The sequence below is a fragment of the Anopheles coustani genome, chromosome 3, assembly GCF_943734705.1.
Source record: "Anopheles coustani chromosome 3, idAnoCousDA_361_x.2, whole genome shotgun sequence".
NCBI classification, from domain to species: Eukaryota; Metazoa; Arthropoda; class Insecta; order Diptera; family Culicidae; genus Anopheles; species Anopheles coustani.
The window spans coordinates 55,244,868-55,260,461 of NC_071288.1; the positions used below are offsets into that span (position 1 = coordinate 55,244,868).

General features: G+C 46.8%; 1 protein-coding gene across 1 annotated transcript in view; it reads left to right on the forward strand.

Moving 5' to 3' along the window:
- Positions 1–2,444: 2,444 nt before the first annotated feature.
- LOC131263090 (PE-PGRS family protein PE_PGRS4) overlaps positions 2,445–15,594 on the forward strand; it is a 130,709-nt gene continuing 117,559 nt past the window's right edge. The window contains exon 1 of the mRNA XM_058265241.1: positions 2,445–2,557. The gene's annotated coding sequence lies outside the window, so the exon portion shown is untranslated. The remainder of the gene's footprint in view (positions 2,558–15,594) is intronic.

The following is a 15,594-nucleotide window of genomic DNA, read 5'->3' on the forward strand; positions in this document are numbered from 1 at the left end:
TTCCGATCCGCTATCGCTTGCGTCCGTTCGAGGTGTGTTTTTTTTTGTTTGTTTGCAGCTCTTGAACAGAATCGCCGGTCTGTGTCCACGTGCTCCGTTGCGAACAGCAGCTCGAATCAAACAAGAAATTATTTATTTCGATAGTACGGACGTTGCCGTATCGTGTACAAGAAAGTGGCAGTACTAAAATACGAAAAAAACCAAATCGTTCCGGTGCCTCATCAATCCATCTATCGGCACTAACAAAGCCGCGTATGTGCGCACAACAGTGAACATAAGCTCGTGCGTACCGTACAGCATAAGGATTTTATGCTATTCTCGGCCGGAAAGCCCGTTTGTTGCAGCGGTGGAGCTTGCTCCGACGAAAACATAAATCACGTGCATGTCATCCGCCAAGGATGGATAGTCCGTGTGTCAAAGTGTGTGTGTGCTAAAAGGCTTTCCATCCTTCACGTCATAACGAAACACGTTTGTGCGTGCAAAAAGCAGTGTTTCCTTCAGGGTGCAGGGCAGACAATTGGGGTTCAGTGGTTTCGGGTCAGTGGTTTCGAACATGTCTCATCTTGTTTCGGACCGACCCGGGCAAAGAAACAAACAGTAGCACAAGTAGCAATTCGGGGAAAAGCAGGTCCGACCGTGCGATCGAACAAATCGAAGCCGGAGGTCAAACGACAGGAACGAACAAGTTCAGTGTTGGTATCCAAATTCGGCGTTCGGTTTCCCATTGGGCGATGGGGAAAAATTATTGGCCATCTAGTAAACACGGTGATGGCAATCGGTACGTGTCCTCCGGTCAGCAGTAGTGAGCAGTTGCCGGTCTGGTGTGCGCCGGGAGCGTCAGCTTCCAGCAACAAAATAACCTCATGTTTCCGAACAATGGCTCAAACCGTTCGCGTGCCTCGAGCACCGAGCTCAACGGCGTGCGATCCGGGGGAGTTTTGTAAACAAACCATGCACCAAGAAGTAAACAATCCTATGCCGGCCCTGCCCTGCCACCGGGAACCTGCCACTGTCGTCCTCCTGCAGAACTGAACTCGTACAGTAGCAAAGTATGATTTTTATGTGAAGGAAAAACAGTACTCCTACGAGCGTGCGTTTGACAAACTTGTGCCGTGCTCGTTTCCCTGGCAACGCCGCAGCGGTTGGTTTGCGTGACGGTGGGCGAAGAAAATCAATGCACGTTTGCCTCCACATGGCCTAACCCCCAGCCGGGAAAAGCTTCGTCCGTGCGGAAAACTCAAACGCAGCCGTGCGCGCGTAGCAAGATTTTACCGGATGGTGGAAAATCTAGTTCGTTGAATTGAATTTCCTTATCGCTACTTTTCCACCTGCTTTCCGGAGTGTGTTCGTCCTTGCTGTGAACGCGGTGCCATACTTTTCCCTCATCTTTCCGAATGTGTTTGCCCACCAACTTTTGTGTATGTGTGTATGTGTGTGTGGTTGTGTGTGTGAGTGAGCATGAGTTTGTGTCCGCGTGGGAAAGGAAAAATTCTTGCATTCCCTTCGCCAACCGGCGTTTCTCAACCAAGTAAAATGTCTCGAATTCTGTCCGGAGTTCCCGGCAATATGGTTCCCACACATGTTTTTCCCCCCCTTGTGAGGTCCTTTGCGAAGAGTTAAACTTGTGTGCGAACCTGGAAAAGAAAACCCCGTACCCGGCTAGAGAAAATCCGCCAGCGGGCAGATAAGCGATTTTCCGCCCTGGTCACAGCAGTGTTTGTGTTTTTCCGTACATTCAGCAGCACGAGTTTTCCATTCAGTTTCGATTGTTTCATGTTTCGGTTCGGTTGTTCATTGTAGTCCGTTTTTGTTGTAGCCCGTTTGTGTTGTGAATAAAACGAAAATCTTTCCAGCCAATCCATTTCATCGCTCGCGTGTTCCGTACAGTTAACGTTTGTTGGTGAACATCTTTCGAAGTGCAAAAGTCCCCAATCCGTCGTCCTTCGGTTGTGCTTATCGGTTGTTTGGTTTGGTTTTTTTGTTGAGTGAAAAAATATTTTATACCTCCGCGTTCTTTGCGTCTCGGTTCGTGCGTTATCATTGTATGCGGTGTGAGTGCAAAAAAAGATAAAAAAAAAGTGCAGTGAAAGAAAGCGAGCCAAACAACACAGTGGGAGCATCATTAATTATGCTGCCGTTCGTTCGTGATGCGACGCAATCAAGAGTGAAATTATGATGAGCCCCGCGAGGAGGTCTCGGTGCATCGCTTTACCGGTCATTTGCCGGCATTCTTCACTCCGACTGCGGCGTCGGCGACGACAACTGCGAGCGGTGGTGGTAGCAGTTCCGGTGCAGTCCGCTCGATCGGACGACCAAGTAGTGGGGAGCGCAAGTTCGCGACAGTATCGTTTTTGCCGGCCATTTGCTCGGCATGCTGTGCCGGCCGGGGCGGTGCTTGGGCGGTGCTTGACGAGTTACAGGCGGTGGCAGTGACGGGAAGAAGTGGCGATCAACGCGACGAATAGTAGAGAACACGAAAAAAAAAAACCGTTTTAAACGCGAAAGTTCACCGCCATCGTCATTTGGTGGAGCAGTTTTTCCCCTTTGGGACCGAAATGTAAGTGGCTGCAAGATCGTCAACATTCTTCGATGGTAGAACTATGTTGATGTAAACGATGGTATTTTACTATATTTGTTACTGCAAGTTATTATGTTACTTACTAAACTATTAAATAAGGAAGAATAATTGACACACATTTCGGTCGCCCAACGAGTCAGATGCAATGGCGGACGGAAAACATAAATGTGCATCCATTAAAGCACGGAAACATAAAGTAACCGCGAGCACATTTGGCCCCCATTTCAGTGCGATTGGTGCGATAAATTTTGTGACAAAATGAGTTGTGAATGATATTTTCGATGGCCCATGCTCTTGCGTTCGATGTCTTTTTGATTTGTGCCCCGGAACGTGTGTGTTATTTCCTTTTTTTTTGGGTACATCATGATTTCCATGCTGCGTCCGTCAGGTTTATCTCGCGGTTCGGTGTGCGTTTTGCAATGTTGCACTCACGACGCGTCATCGTCATCGTGCTGATTAACATCGTGAGGCCATGCAGTGGCACTGCAGTAGCATAAGCATGCAAGTGGCGTTGCTTGGTGGGTGGGTGGGGGGGTACGTTGGGTCGCATTCCGGTTCGGTTCGTCCGTCAGCTATTTGGATGCAGTTATTTGTGTTCATTTCCACTCGAGGGACTGGATATGGAGCATGGGGTGGGGATGGACAAATTGCACAGTGAGCATGGGTAAAGGTGGGCCAAGGCAAGGCAAAAATGGAAAAATAAATAACATGAAAAAACAAAAACTAACCCACAATGTCATAGTGCCGGCGTGTGTGTGTGTATGGTTGCGCTGGAGGGGATTTTTAGATTGTGCCTTTGGCAACCGCCAACGCGAGCATGTTTCTGCGGGTCGCATGATTTTACGGTTTTCTTCACGTTCCACCGATTGTGCATCCTCGCATCACTTCTCAATGCATTTCACATCGCGAACATTTTTTTTCCCCCGACGATGTTGGTAACGATGTTTTGGTCGCCCGAGTAACCATTGTCATGTAGTGCAACCCACAATTTTCGCCCAACTCTCGACGCAGGAAGCGCAGTGTGTGCTGGTCTATTTTACACAGGCATAAATAATCGAGGTAAACATTTTTGTGCTTACGGGTTCACAAAATCGTACGCACAAACACACGAAGCAAGATATGACCGCCGACCTCAATATTATATTTTGAATCTGGTAGCAAATTTTGTGGCCAAAAGAGCGTGCTCGGTGGGAAAATCGGGTCGGTGTCAAACCACCATAATAATGTATACGCCTAGCGAAAGGTGATGATGGAAACAAAGTGTATATTTTTGTATAACACAAACTTGTGACCAAACCAAACAATTTTGTTTTGTTTTCCCATTTTCATGTGGTGGTGGATAGAAGAATGGGGAGGGGGGGGGGGGGGGGGGGGGGGGGGAGAGGGCAACGATTAATTTTGCCAAGTGGGTTACCGGGCGTCCGCATGTCAGCTTTTGTACCAACCTGTACTGGAAGTTTCATACTGATGTAATCAATGCGGAACGGAAGAGATCCTTGAACGTACTTTTAAAATGATAATTTTGAAACCTCAGAGTGCTGTTTGTTGGCGATAACAAAAAGGATGTTTATTGAAAAACAAAAATGATGAACAATTATTAATTTCGTTTAATAATTATTTTTGTTAAAAAAAGCGTCTGAAACCACAACTTTATGGGTTCAGACTAATATGTTTACAGATGCATGAGCAGCGCTTAGAACGATGGATGTCCATAAATAAATAGCATGTATTCTTAAAAACACAGATCAATTTCCAAGAATGCATAGAGAAACGCTGCTTTTAAGGATTTCTGTTTTTCTTGTATTTCCTAAACCTTCCAAAGTGTTAACGTTGCTGCCTCTGGGGCTTCCCGCTCGCGGTGACGTAAACTTTCTCAATTTAAACCCCATTAAAATTTTCCGCTGCAGATAAGTTTCCACAGTTTACGCGCGCCATCCGTTGGGCCGAAAAATTCATCAGCCCTCTCGACCGATCCTTGGCGCTTCCATCGATAATTTATCGTTCATTATCGCTCGCTCGAGCCCAAACGCGCTCAGGCAAACCCCGGGGCTGAGAGGGATCCTGCTGAGGCCCTGGGAGGCATTTATGAGCCCAACCCCCCGTTTCGGTTTCGCCCGTTACCTTGGAGTGGAAAACTTTTTGCTCCGGATCAACGTCTTCGCCCGGTGGAAATGAAGCACGAGAAGCCCATTTTCCTCCCTTTCGCGCGCTGGCTCGCGAAGCCACGCGGGAAATATGAAACCTGCCGAGCTCGAGGGTTCACCATGTGGGTCTCCAATACTCACATACACCTTCTGCAGAAGGTTGGTGAAGGTTTGAATTTTCCTGCCCACCGTCACGACCGAGAGAGGTGCGGTTTTGTTGGACGGTGGATCATGTTTTCATGCACCTCGATCGTTGGATGATCCCACACACGATCATCTTCATCCACCACCACCGCTGCTACCGCCATCGTTCTGATGGTGGAAAGATGAGTAATGGTACACCGTTGGCCGGGAAAGGTGTAATCCATACCGTTTACCTCGCGCAGTTTCCCGCCCCACCGGTTCGCTTTTCCTGCGGGAAACCGAGGCACGACGGCGTAAATTGATCCGTAAACTTTCTTTCAATCCATCCTCTTGTTGAGCATTCTACGGATTGACGTCTTCGTCAGCGTGACGTGGCCGTTCCTTCCTCCTTCGGTTCGGCTACAAGAAAACTCGTTGCCCGGTTTCGTGTAGAAAAGTGCAACCATTTCGACCGATACAATAAGCTCCCTTCAGACGGGGGCTCTTACTTCCGGGTGGAGAAGCAAGTGGAGCAGAAAACTGATTACCGAAAACGTCGTAAAAAGCACGTGCAAGTTCGGGTTCGGGTGCGCTGAGTCGGTAGAAAATATCTGGCCTCTCCTCCCTTTTTGGCTCAGAAGCAGGAGCTCAGAAAAAGCAACCCAATCCTGGCCTCATCAAATATGAATTCCATCTACCTCGCCGAGAGAGTGACCCTTTGGCGGGCTGCGTAGGCGCGTCGCTTTCGAGACGTTGAGTCGTAAAAAAGTTTACAGTGTATCGTAACTGGCACACCTGGTCTTAGACCTTGCGTTGGGCAGACGCTCGCCGGGGAGAGGCGTTTCGAAACGGCGTATGGAATTGCGCGCAGCTAAACGGTCATGCTGCTGCAGAGCGTTGTCTGAAGGGCCTCTATTTACCGCGACGGATGGAACTGGGGGCCCCAAGGAGGAGAGGGGACGAAGCTGCCACCCAAGAAGAACGCGATTTCTCGCCAGCCGTGCCCGGTCGAAACTCGCACCCGCGACACGTTTATGCTTTCTTATTATTTATGACATCTTCTGGCATTTTTATTTCTGCCACCAACAGCCGTTCCCCGCCCCCGGCGCCGTTTATTTTATTTTATTTTGTACTTTTTTTTACCATTCCTACACAGCTCGTTTTTTTATGGGAAAAAGTCTCTTGCAAAGCTTGCGAACGGCAAAGGAAGTTTAAATTGCACCGTTTGATCGTTTCGTTGGCTCTTATTGGTTTTGGCAAGGTTCCGGAACACGGTTGAAATTAGGCATCTTCAACACGGGAGTTGAAGAACGCTTCGAAAAACAGTATGACAAATGCTGGACATGACGCTGATGTGCGTGGACCGATCAAGGATAGCATCCGAAGTGTCATCCGATAAGCTTCGACCCAAGCGCACGTTTGCTCTTCCTCTCACGCGCATCCTTTTCCACCGAGACCTCTTTCCATTTTCGTAGCGTTATTTCCTATTTACGTTATGATTGTTTTTCTTCGCATTACCTTCTTGCGGGTTTATTTATGCCGTGAACTGGGCGTCTTTTTGCGCTATCAAATGTCATCAACGAAGAATTGTTGCGCTACTCCTGGATTTGGTGTGCGGAAAAGTGAAACGGCTGGTAAGATTCATAGAGATCTTGATAAATACACCCGAAACCCACCCACTTCCGGGGAACCGTTTTTTTTTCTCTCCGGCGGACAGTGACAGCGGATCGCGGATTGTCGCGTTTTCCCGCGAGAGATGGGGATAGAAAAACGGTTTTCCTAAAATCGTGCGCCAGGGATGTTGTTTTTTTGTTAACATTTTTTCACCATTTCCCAAGATTTACGACCACTCCACGCGCTACTAGGACCACTCAATGGTGGTGTTGCGCCGTGCTCTGCCTTGAGCCAAAGGACTTCCACCGGCGAAGGACGAAGGATTTATGGGACGAAATAATTGCTCCAGTGTTGGTGCAAATGCAGCCTAATCCCTGGCCGTTCAAGGGCACGGACACATTCTTGGCCGGGTGTTTATTTTTGTGTTCGCTCCTTCCGCTCCAAGGACGCGATGATTTGCGTTCCACTCATTTTTCGCCACGGATTTTTGCTTTGCCACGAAGCGGCGAGATAGCTAAACGTCGCCAGACTCATTCATCATGCGATTGGATTTGCACAAAATGGCAAAGAAAAACCAAATGGAAAAATAGATTAGCGTTCGGTGAGTGAGAAAACAGAGGATAATATCGATTCCGACTGTAGCAAAGGAGTATGTTTAATATTGCACACATTTCATAATTCGAGTTAAACACTCACAGAACTCTCATTTATGGATTCTTCGGCTGTTGACTTTGTTCAAACCGGGTAATAGAATTAATTAAAACACAATTGCTTTGCATTGAAGCTCTAACTCGGCTTGTGACAATGTTATCAATAATTAGTAGACGCACTGCATTTCGCACGATTTTCCATGACAGCCCGCATAAAGTATGCAAATGCAGCTCTCATGTTGGATGGGAATGATTTACATGATGATTCACATTAGCACAAATATTTACACTCTTCCGTACCACATGGACCTTTGCCGGGTTCGATATTACACTGAAAAGAAAAATCAAACGAGTTTGCGGAAAACAAAGATCAATCATTTCTTTTTTAATCTGTGTTAAAATCGGTTGGTAAACACAATTAAGGTTAAACGATTTTTTCTCACGAACTGCAGGAGTGTGAAAGTGTGTGCACACAATTTGTTTGGACGATTTTGGAAGAATTAAATTTTATCAAAGGCAAATCAAAGCGCATTGCGAACGAAAAGCAGGCAGATAAGTTCATGGGAACTGCTGAGGAAGGATTAATTTAATCCAGAAGATCTTTTCGAAAGCCCACGAACGAACACGCGGTTTTCCATCGGAGCAAATACCGGTGAAGGACCTCTGAGCCGAGTCTGTCGCCATCGTATGTGTGTGGCTGCATGACGAATCATGCCAGTGCAAACAAAGCTAATGAACTCGCCCCTGGCTGGTTTGTCAACCCGGTTACGGAACCCGGGTTCCAGTTCCAGCCGCCAGCGGTGTGCGTTCATTTCCCGCTGGGGACCATTCGGCACCGCGGCGCCATTTTGTAGCGGGCCAGACCAATGGCACAGTGGAGCACCACTATCATCATCATTGTCATTAGCCTTTCGGCCTCTAAATGGATGCAAAATTACCTTCAACCAGCCACGTTTTCCGCAGTGCGTAGCGGCGGTTTTCCCTCCTCTTTCCCAGTACCGTACTGGGGGAGGGGGGGAGAAAAAAGCTTGCCACTCGATACTCCCGGTTTGGTCTGGTGTGGTGGCCAAGGGCTGCTGGAAAGGAGTCGATGGAAAAGTGCGAGGCAAAACCGCACTAATTAATGCAGCAGTGCAAAGGGATCCGCTCCTTCCGAGTTTTCTGCTGATGGCGGGTGGAAAATTGATAAAAACGGGCGAGATGGGAGACGCTCACTTTCGTTCGTTACTATGGGAACGCTCTCCATATTCATTCCGTGCATCACATGGTGAACGTTGGGTAAGGATGGTATTCGTGTGGATTTTCCATCCATCCGTCAGATTGTGAATAGTGGACCGAAACAGATACGCTTTGCTCGCATCATCGAATCGGGTAACATTGTTGAAGAGGATGAGGACGATACCGTCGGAGCCCGAACGGAGATGAGATAGGATGGTTGAATGATTTAAAGTGAACTTTGTGTGCACGGTCGTTGAGTTGAGGGTTGGAAACTGCTCCATACGAGAAAAGTGCGGCCTCAGCGAAGAAGCTTACGACTTCGAAGGAAGCATCAATCTCAATGTTTGCTCGTCTATTCAGTTCATTCATGATGTATCTCCCGCACACATTTAGCTCAATGCTTAGGAAAAAGCTCTGCGGAATGATTCCAACCTATCATTTTCGATTTCATTCTTGAACCCTGGTCGTTGGAGTGTTTTTATTTTTAATACTACCGTATCTCTAGCTGTTTTACGAAAGAATCGAGTGAAGCCTTGCCGCAAGATGACGATTGGGTTTTGTAGTGTGTGCTCTCTTATTTTCAAATGTCAATGTGTCGGTTTATTGAATCGTTGGACCCTTTCGCATTGTGTTGTGATGAATGCATTTAATAATTATCAGAATCAATAGGGAGTTTCCGATAGTTTGTCGTATAAGCTTTTACATTCGATAAACATGTGAAAATGTTTCCTTCCGGTTGCGGATGTTGGCGAAAGCTGTACCAGCGTTAGGCAGCGTAGACCAGAGGGGTTTTCCTAACCACCCCCAAAGAAGGCGGAAGCATGGAAATGTACGCACGGTTCGCCAACTCACCGCAACTCCCACTCCGGAGCAACACCGACGCAAACCACAATCTCATGGAAAACCACATGGGCAAAAAAAGGAAAAACAAATCCATTGCGAGGGTAAGACCCAAGGGAGGGTAATCAGGGATGTTGTTACTGTTTCACCTTTAGCAGCTCGCTGGAGATGTTCGCGTGGGTGTGGTGCTTGTTTTTCCTTCTGCAGTCTTCCGCTCTCTCCTCCGGATGTTGGTGAGAGCTCTTACTTCACTCGACCGATTTCCGTTATCCTCGGCGAAGGTAAGCTAGTGTATATACGATGACCGAAAAGGCCTACTTTAGCGGCGAGGCACGAATCATGCGTATGCAAATGGCTCTTCCTTCTTTGCAGGGGTTGATGATGTTGAGCAGAGTCACACCCAACTCTTACGTAACGCATTCAAGGGAAGTTTTAAGTGAAATTCTAAGGCTAAACTTCGATGCGTTCCGAAACGGAAGGTAGCACGTCTCAACGTCTAAATAGTGAACGATCGAATCGGTCAACTGGGAGTTGGCCTCGAGTTTCGCCACATCACTGTGGGCGTCGCCTGTGAAAGGCTTTAAAAATATTGATTTTTCACCCTCAAAACTCTCTCAACTTGGCACGCGTCCTAGAATGTGTGCGAATCCTGTGCGAAAGCAGCATGGGCTTGTGTGTCCCCGTTCCTTGATTGCATGCGGTTTACGGGAAAAGCTAGAACTGGTGTGCTCTTTAAATATGGAATGTTTACCGAACGATCTGACGTACCGAAGTTTGGGGTCGGGGTGCGGGGCGATGAAAGTTGTCGGCAAATCCTTTCGCCACACGCTCGCAACGGCGGAACCGGACTTTACCGAAGCCAAATGACAACAGGAAAAACAAGCCAGAGCAAAAACACCCACACAAACTGTGTTTCCCTTTCTTCGGTCAGAATGTGCCGGCGGAGGAGATCTTTCACCGTAGCAAACTTTGACGTTTTCAATTTGTTTTCCATTCAAACGGAAAAATGTGTTTCCACCCGTTGATGCTCGAACGAACGAACGCCTTTGGTTCATTTTCCAAGGGAGGGAAGGGGCAGGGGTGAATAGAAAAATGGGGTAAAAACTTTTTCACCAACCAACTTTTACCGAAGCACAACCAGGTGCACAACGGAACGGCCATTTTGAACGCTCCTGGATGTGTCGGCAACATGTAGCATGGTGTGCGTACCTTCGTTCGGTCACCTTCCGAGCGAGCAAAAAATACCACGGATACGACTCCGTGTACGGAAAAGAAAACGTATTTCTTTGGTCCGCTGTTGTGGGTTGTTTAAAACGTTCACCGACCAGTTGATTCCTTTTTGCGCCCGAAAGGAAGAACGTTCCGCGGGGTCCGAGCAAGCGTTGAGCGCATCAAACACGATGCGAGAGTGTGCACGTCTACTAGATGTATATTGGAATGTAAGGAACGGAACGTCTGCCTCGTGCCAAGATGATGGGGATTTTCTGCAAGGAATGGCGAGTGAGCTTAGGTCCTTTCCTTCGCTGACCATAAGAAGCAAAAAGGACCTCAAACTTGTTGCTGATTCGCCCCGAAGCGAATACCTACCATTCCCCAGCACTCTGGAGTGCTTTCACTCTGCCGCGGCGTGTCTGTGTGTGAATGTTTTTGGGAAAAAGCAGTCTCAGCCATGCGCGAAACAGAACAACGTGCAGGAGTGGACCGAGGGAAGCCAGCCGGAAGCCCGGAGCAAGCACAAGCTCCCAGAACCGCCCGGCGTTTCGCCGGTTTCAACATCTTTCTGTGGGGTATTTTTTCTGTAGCGGTTGTTGTTGTTGTGTTTGCTTGTTTGTGGGCGATTTTTATTCACCGCAATTGAGACGAATCGAAACGAATCGATTGAACAAATCAAAGCGGCAGCGTGGTGTACATCAAACGAAACACTCGAAAACGCTGTCAGTCGGATTCGGTGGAGCGAAAAAAGCTTCGTACCTTTTTTTTTTGGTGGTTTCAAGCTGTAGTACGAGGACGGGATGCGGTTTTTGGTTTGGTGGAACTGCCAGAACAATTTGAAGTTGAAATATTGTACCGGATTGTTTGACATTGGCTGTGCGCAAAAATAATCGTTTGAACGATTTATTTGGCGCGAATACGAAACGTGCTGTGAGAATATTATCAACGTAGACATATGACCATATCATGTTTTGTTATGTTGAACTTGCTATATTCAATCCATCATATTCGTAACTTAATACTTTGGTGACATACAATTGAGAGGAGTATGAACAGTTTTGTGTAAGTAACTCGTCTCGTCTACGATCTCATGGGATAACAACGGATCTGAATCTGGAAGAATGTGTTTTTTTGTATCTGTCCACAACATTGTACCCAGTGGTCCTTCATTCCCCCCCTCCGTGCCATTCTCAGATGGTGGTCCGCAAAATATGGATGCCTAGGGACGCTGGGAATGTTCATTTAATGGCCTCTCTGCGCTGCATATTGTAATATCGTGGTCTATGAATGCCAGAAGTGCAGATCGTTCGCAACCAGCGCAACTTTCCGGTTCCGGCCAAACGCGTATGAATATTAATCGCGCACCACTGCAGCTGTACAAATCGACACATTGGGCTGGCGGCTACGGGTCCATGTCACCGTACAGTAGGAAATTATTACCCCGATTGGGACGTTTTTTTTGTAAGGATCATTTGCAGCATGGTGACAGCGAAGGTCTGCCGGGTTGGTGGAAACGGACGGAGCACACGTTCACCACAGTTCCCGGTGTTTAGTCCTGTGCGGTATTTGTGCTCCAGGCCATCGGCAACCGTCACACAACTGTGTGGTTACAGTTTGATGAAATCCTCTGGCGGATAGGATAGCGTTGATTGATTAGTTCTTGTTTGGTTATGGTAAATACAAATGGTGCGCCGATGTATATGCCGGCCATACTGACTGTAACGAACCGTGTCGTAATGAAGGCTCATGCTAGAACAGTTCCGCTGAATGGAGGATAATTTTAATTGAATGCCAATACGGCGCACTGCCTCACCATCGCATCCGCTAAAGCCTCCCGGGGCCGTCTACAGTGTGTGTATTCCGCGCCATGGGCTTTATACAACATCTCTAGTGCTACTAATGCAATTAATTGGAAAGTACTCATTCGACCCACTTCGGGTCACTAACCTCGCAGTGTGGAGAACTCACGGTATGTGTTTACTTATGGATCAACTCCCAAGAGCGCGATTAGCCCCGTGGAGTGTACCAAGTACCTATAGGTAGGCTAGCTCTGGCTCTGGAATGAATGTTTTTTGGTTCGTCCAGGCACACACACGGGGTCTGTTGGTTTTAGCATTAGCCGAAGCTCAAAGCACGAATGGAACCGTTGTGTTGTGAACTTATATAAACAAACCATAAACACAACCTGCTTACCTGTTTGCATTGAGGTGGAGTGTTTTCCACATACCTGTTTCAATCTCTCGCGCGGAAGAAAGAGTTCATGAGCCTGACACACGAGTCGGACAACGCTCGGAGGTCCTCTATCCGTCCTCCACTTGACCCAGTAGGCATCAACGCATCGGCTCCAGAACAAAGGGTCCCGATTGATCGCACTCGAGCGCGTCATCAAGTGTCGCACGGAAAGAGTGTCTTCTTGTCCCGCCGATTGTGCGGCCTTTGAAGGGATTGCATTGTTCGAGACGGCTAGTATGTGTGTGTGTGTGTGTGTGTGTTTGTCGAGACCAAACACCACTCGTCGCAGGCTAGAGGGTCGATTTGGGATCTCCGAAGTTCCACAAACACACATCCGGAAGAAAGTGACGCATCGCAGGTGGGTGTTGGCTTGGCGGCTTGTTTTGAAGAAGATGATGCTCAGGGTTCGTGGAAGTATTTCTAGGTCTAAGGTTGTCGGATGCGGGGAAGTGTGAGCCACCAGATGTGTAGCCGTCCTGTCGCCTTGCCGTATGGGTGAGGCGCGCAAATATTTATTCACCGGCACGATTCCAATCCATCCGAGGAGCATCATCGGCGAGCTTGGCCGCGTAGCCAAGCTCAACCGGGACTCGATTGCGACGAGACCAGAACCGATTCCGCCGCCATTTTCTCTTGTCCAATGTGAAGTTTTCGATTCGAGGTTAGTTGGTTTTATGTCTGTCCTCCCAAGAAAAGAGAACCCGTTAATCACCATCTCAACCCGTTTTCGACGGTTGCATAATTAAAGCGCCGGTTTTCTGGCATTCAAGCCTCGGTCAAGCCGGTCGCAAACCGGCGCGTTGGGACGACACTTGGGAAATCAAAATACCTCCTGGGTGACAAAGGAGTAATTAAAAATTCCACCGGCTTCCAGAGCTCCGCCGAAGGCGCTTTTAAAGGGCGTCCGTCTTCTCGCTCGTTCGTTCGCTCGTGTTGTCTTCTGGGAAGCTTTCGCAGGCTCTATCAGGTGGGAAAACAGACCATTAATTGATTGTTTTCGTTCGGAGCTAAATAGGCCAACGGTGACCGGTGGGAGAGCCACGTGAGCGTTGACGAAAGCACATGGGCCTCGTTCTGGTGCATCTGATTGACTTTTCTCCTGCCATCTGGCCGGCGTTGTCAGTTTGACCGATTGTCCACCGCGTTTGTAGGCTGTGGAAAAACCGAAAAAACAAACGCATAACTCGCCAGAAGATGCCGCAAGCATGGCGGGAAGCGGTCGCGGTAAGGACGGAATAAAAAAAAACGACTCTAAAGTCACCAAACGCCAATCAGTCGGCGTGAGGTGAAAAATTGCTTTTTCTTTCAACATGGGTTTTTCTACTTTTCGTCTTCTCTTCATTATTTCAACTCGCGCCTTTCTACGACAAAGAGTGACAGCGATCTGCGAGCGAAACGCCCGGAGCGGAAGGGCAAAACCTTCCTTTGAGTGTTCGTGATCGAAGGGAAGTGGCAAATCCAGGAGTGACCGGAAGATGGCAGCAAACGAAGGAGGAAACGACGCCGACGGGGAAACGGGGAACGGAATTTAATTTCTTCATCTCGCGGTGCGTCTCCTCGCGCCCATCATTATGCCGCGCGCCGCAATGACGCTCCTAATCGGCCGCGCTGATCTATCAGATGTGGTTGTTACACTTCTTTTTTGTTTTTTATTTTTTTCCTCTCGACCTAGGCATCTTTTTCTTAACCCTTCCCCTCATTCATGCATTCATTCATCTGTTCGTTCTGTCTTGTTACGTTGGCTAGTTTTTACTTCTGTCATCTGGAACCCTTTCCATTGTTTCGAGTTTATTGCTTTATAAGTGCGCCGGTTAAAGATTTAATTTTAACACCCCGCGAGCGGTGGCTCGGTTTATAGGTGATGTGTTAGTTTTTACGATTTCACACAGCTCCTCTTTTTTTCTAGCTCTGGTTGTGATTGTGCCAATGCTAATGGTTGCATGAATACGAGATAGTTTCTCAAATAATCTGCTTCTTATTTGTTTGTTAATCTGTACAAAATAATAGTGCAGAAAAATAGAGAAGAGAGAAACGAAGAAATTAGTCGTGTGATTACAGTTCATATTTTCTTCAAAAGGTTCTTTGTCAGATTTTCTGGTTTGCGAACCGACGAAAGAAGTAATTTGTGCACAATTATGTTTGTGTTGCTTTTCGCGCTTTATTTTAACACTAGAACTACCACGTTTTCAACGCAGGCAACTCTACCGCGTCCAGTCAAAATGACTGGTTGTTCAAAAGTAAACATTTTTTAAGATCTGATTATTATTTTTATATAAATTTGAGGTTTAAGGTTTTGATGAATGAACTATTGATTGGTTGTTACTAATACCACTAAAGAAAATATGTTTTAACCTTATTTACATTGCAATTTACTTGTTTGGTAAAGTAACAACAAAAAAAGAGTAGTTTGTGGAGTTCCACATTCAAAGTTTGTTTTTATTAGTTGCTTCATCATTTCTTTTAACGATTTCAGTTTTTTTTAGTTCACATCATTCAACAAAAACTTAACTAAAACTCACATACATTCGTTAGCAAAACATTTTGTACAAATGTAGCCCTTATTTGTACCGCATTTTCCACATACTTTTTACACACATAACACATGTTTTTTGTTTTATTGTTGTTACAATATCCAACTTGACACCATTTTCTTGTAAGAATTTAATTGTTCACCTCAGAAAATGTTTTTAAAAGTTTTTCTTTTCCAGAGATGTTTTTTGGAGCTTTCTCAGTTTTTGTCTCTATCCACTCCTCTGTAAGCTCTTTTGCTAGATAAAACAAGAATCTTTTGCGTGAAATGTTGATTCCTGTTGTTTGTTTGTATAGTATCCACGCATTTATTCCAGAATGAAAATCCAGAAAATCCAGAATGTTAAAAAATACATGAAGTGGCCATCGCCAAGAGTCAGATTTTACAGAGTATTTTTTGGCCATCTGATCAACAATATCTACACCATATTTCGTGTTATTGTAATATTCGATG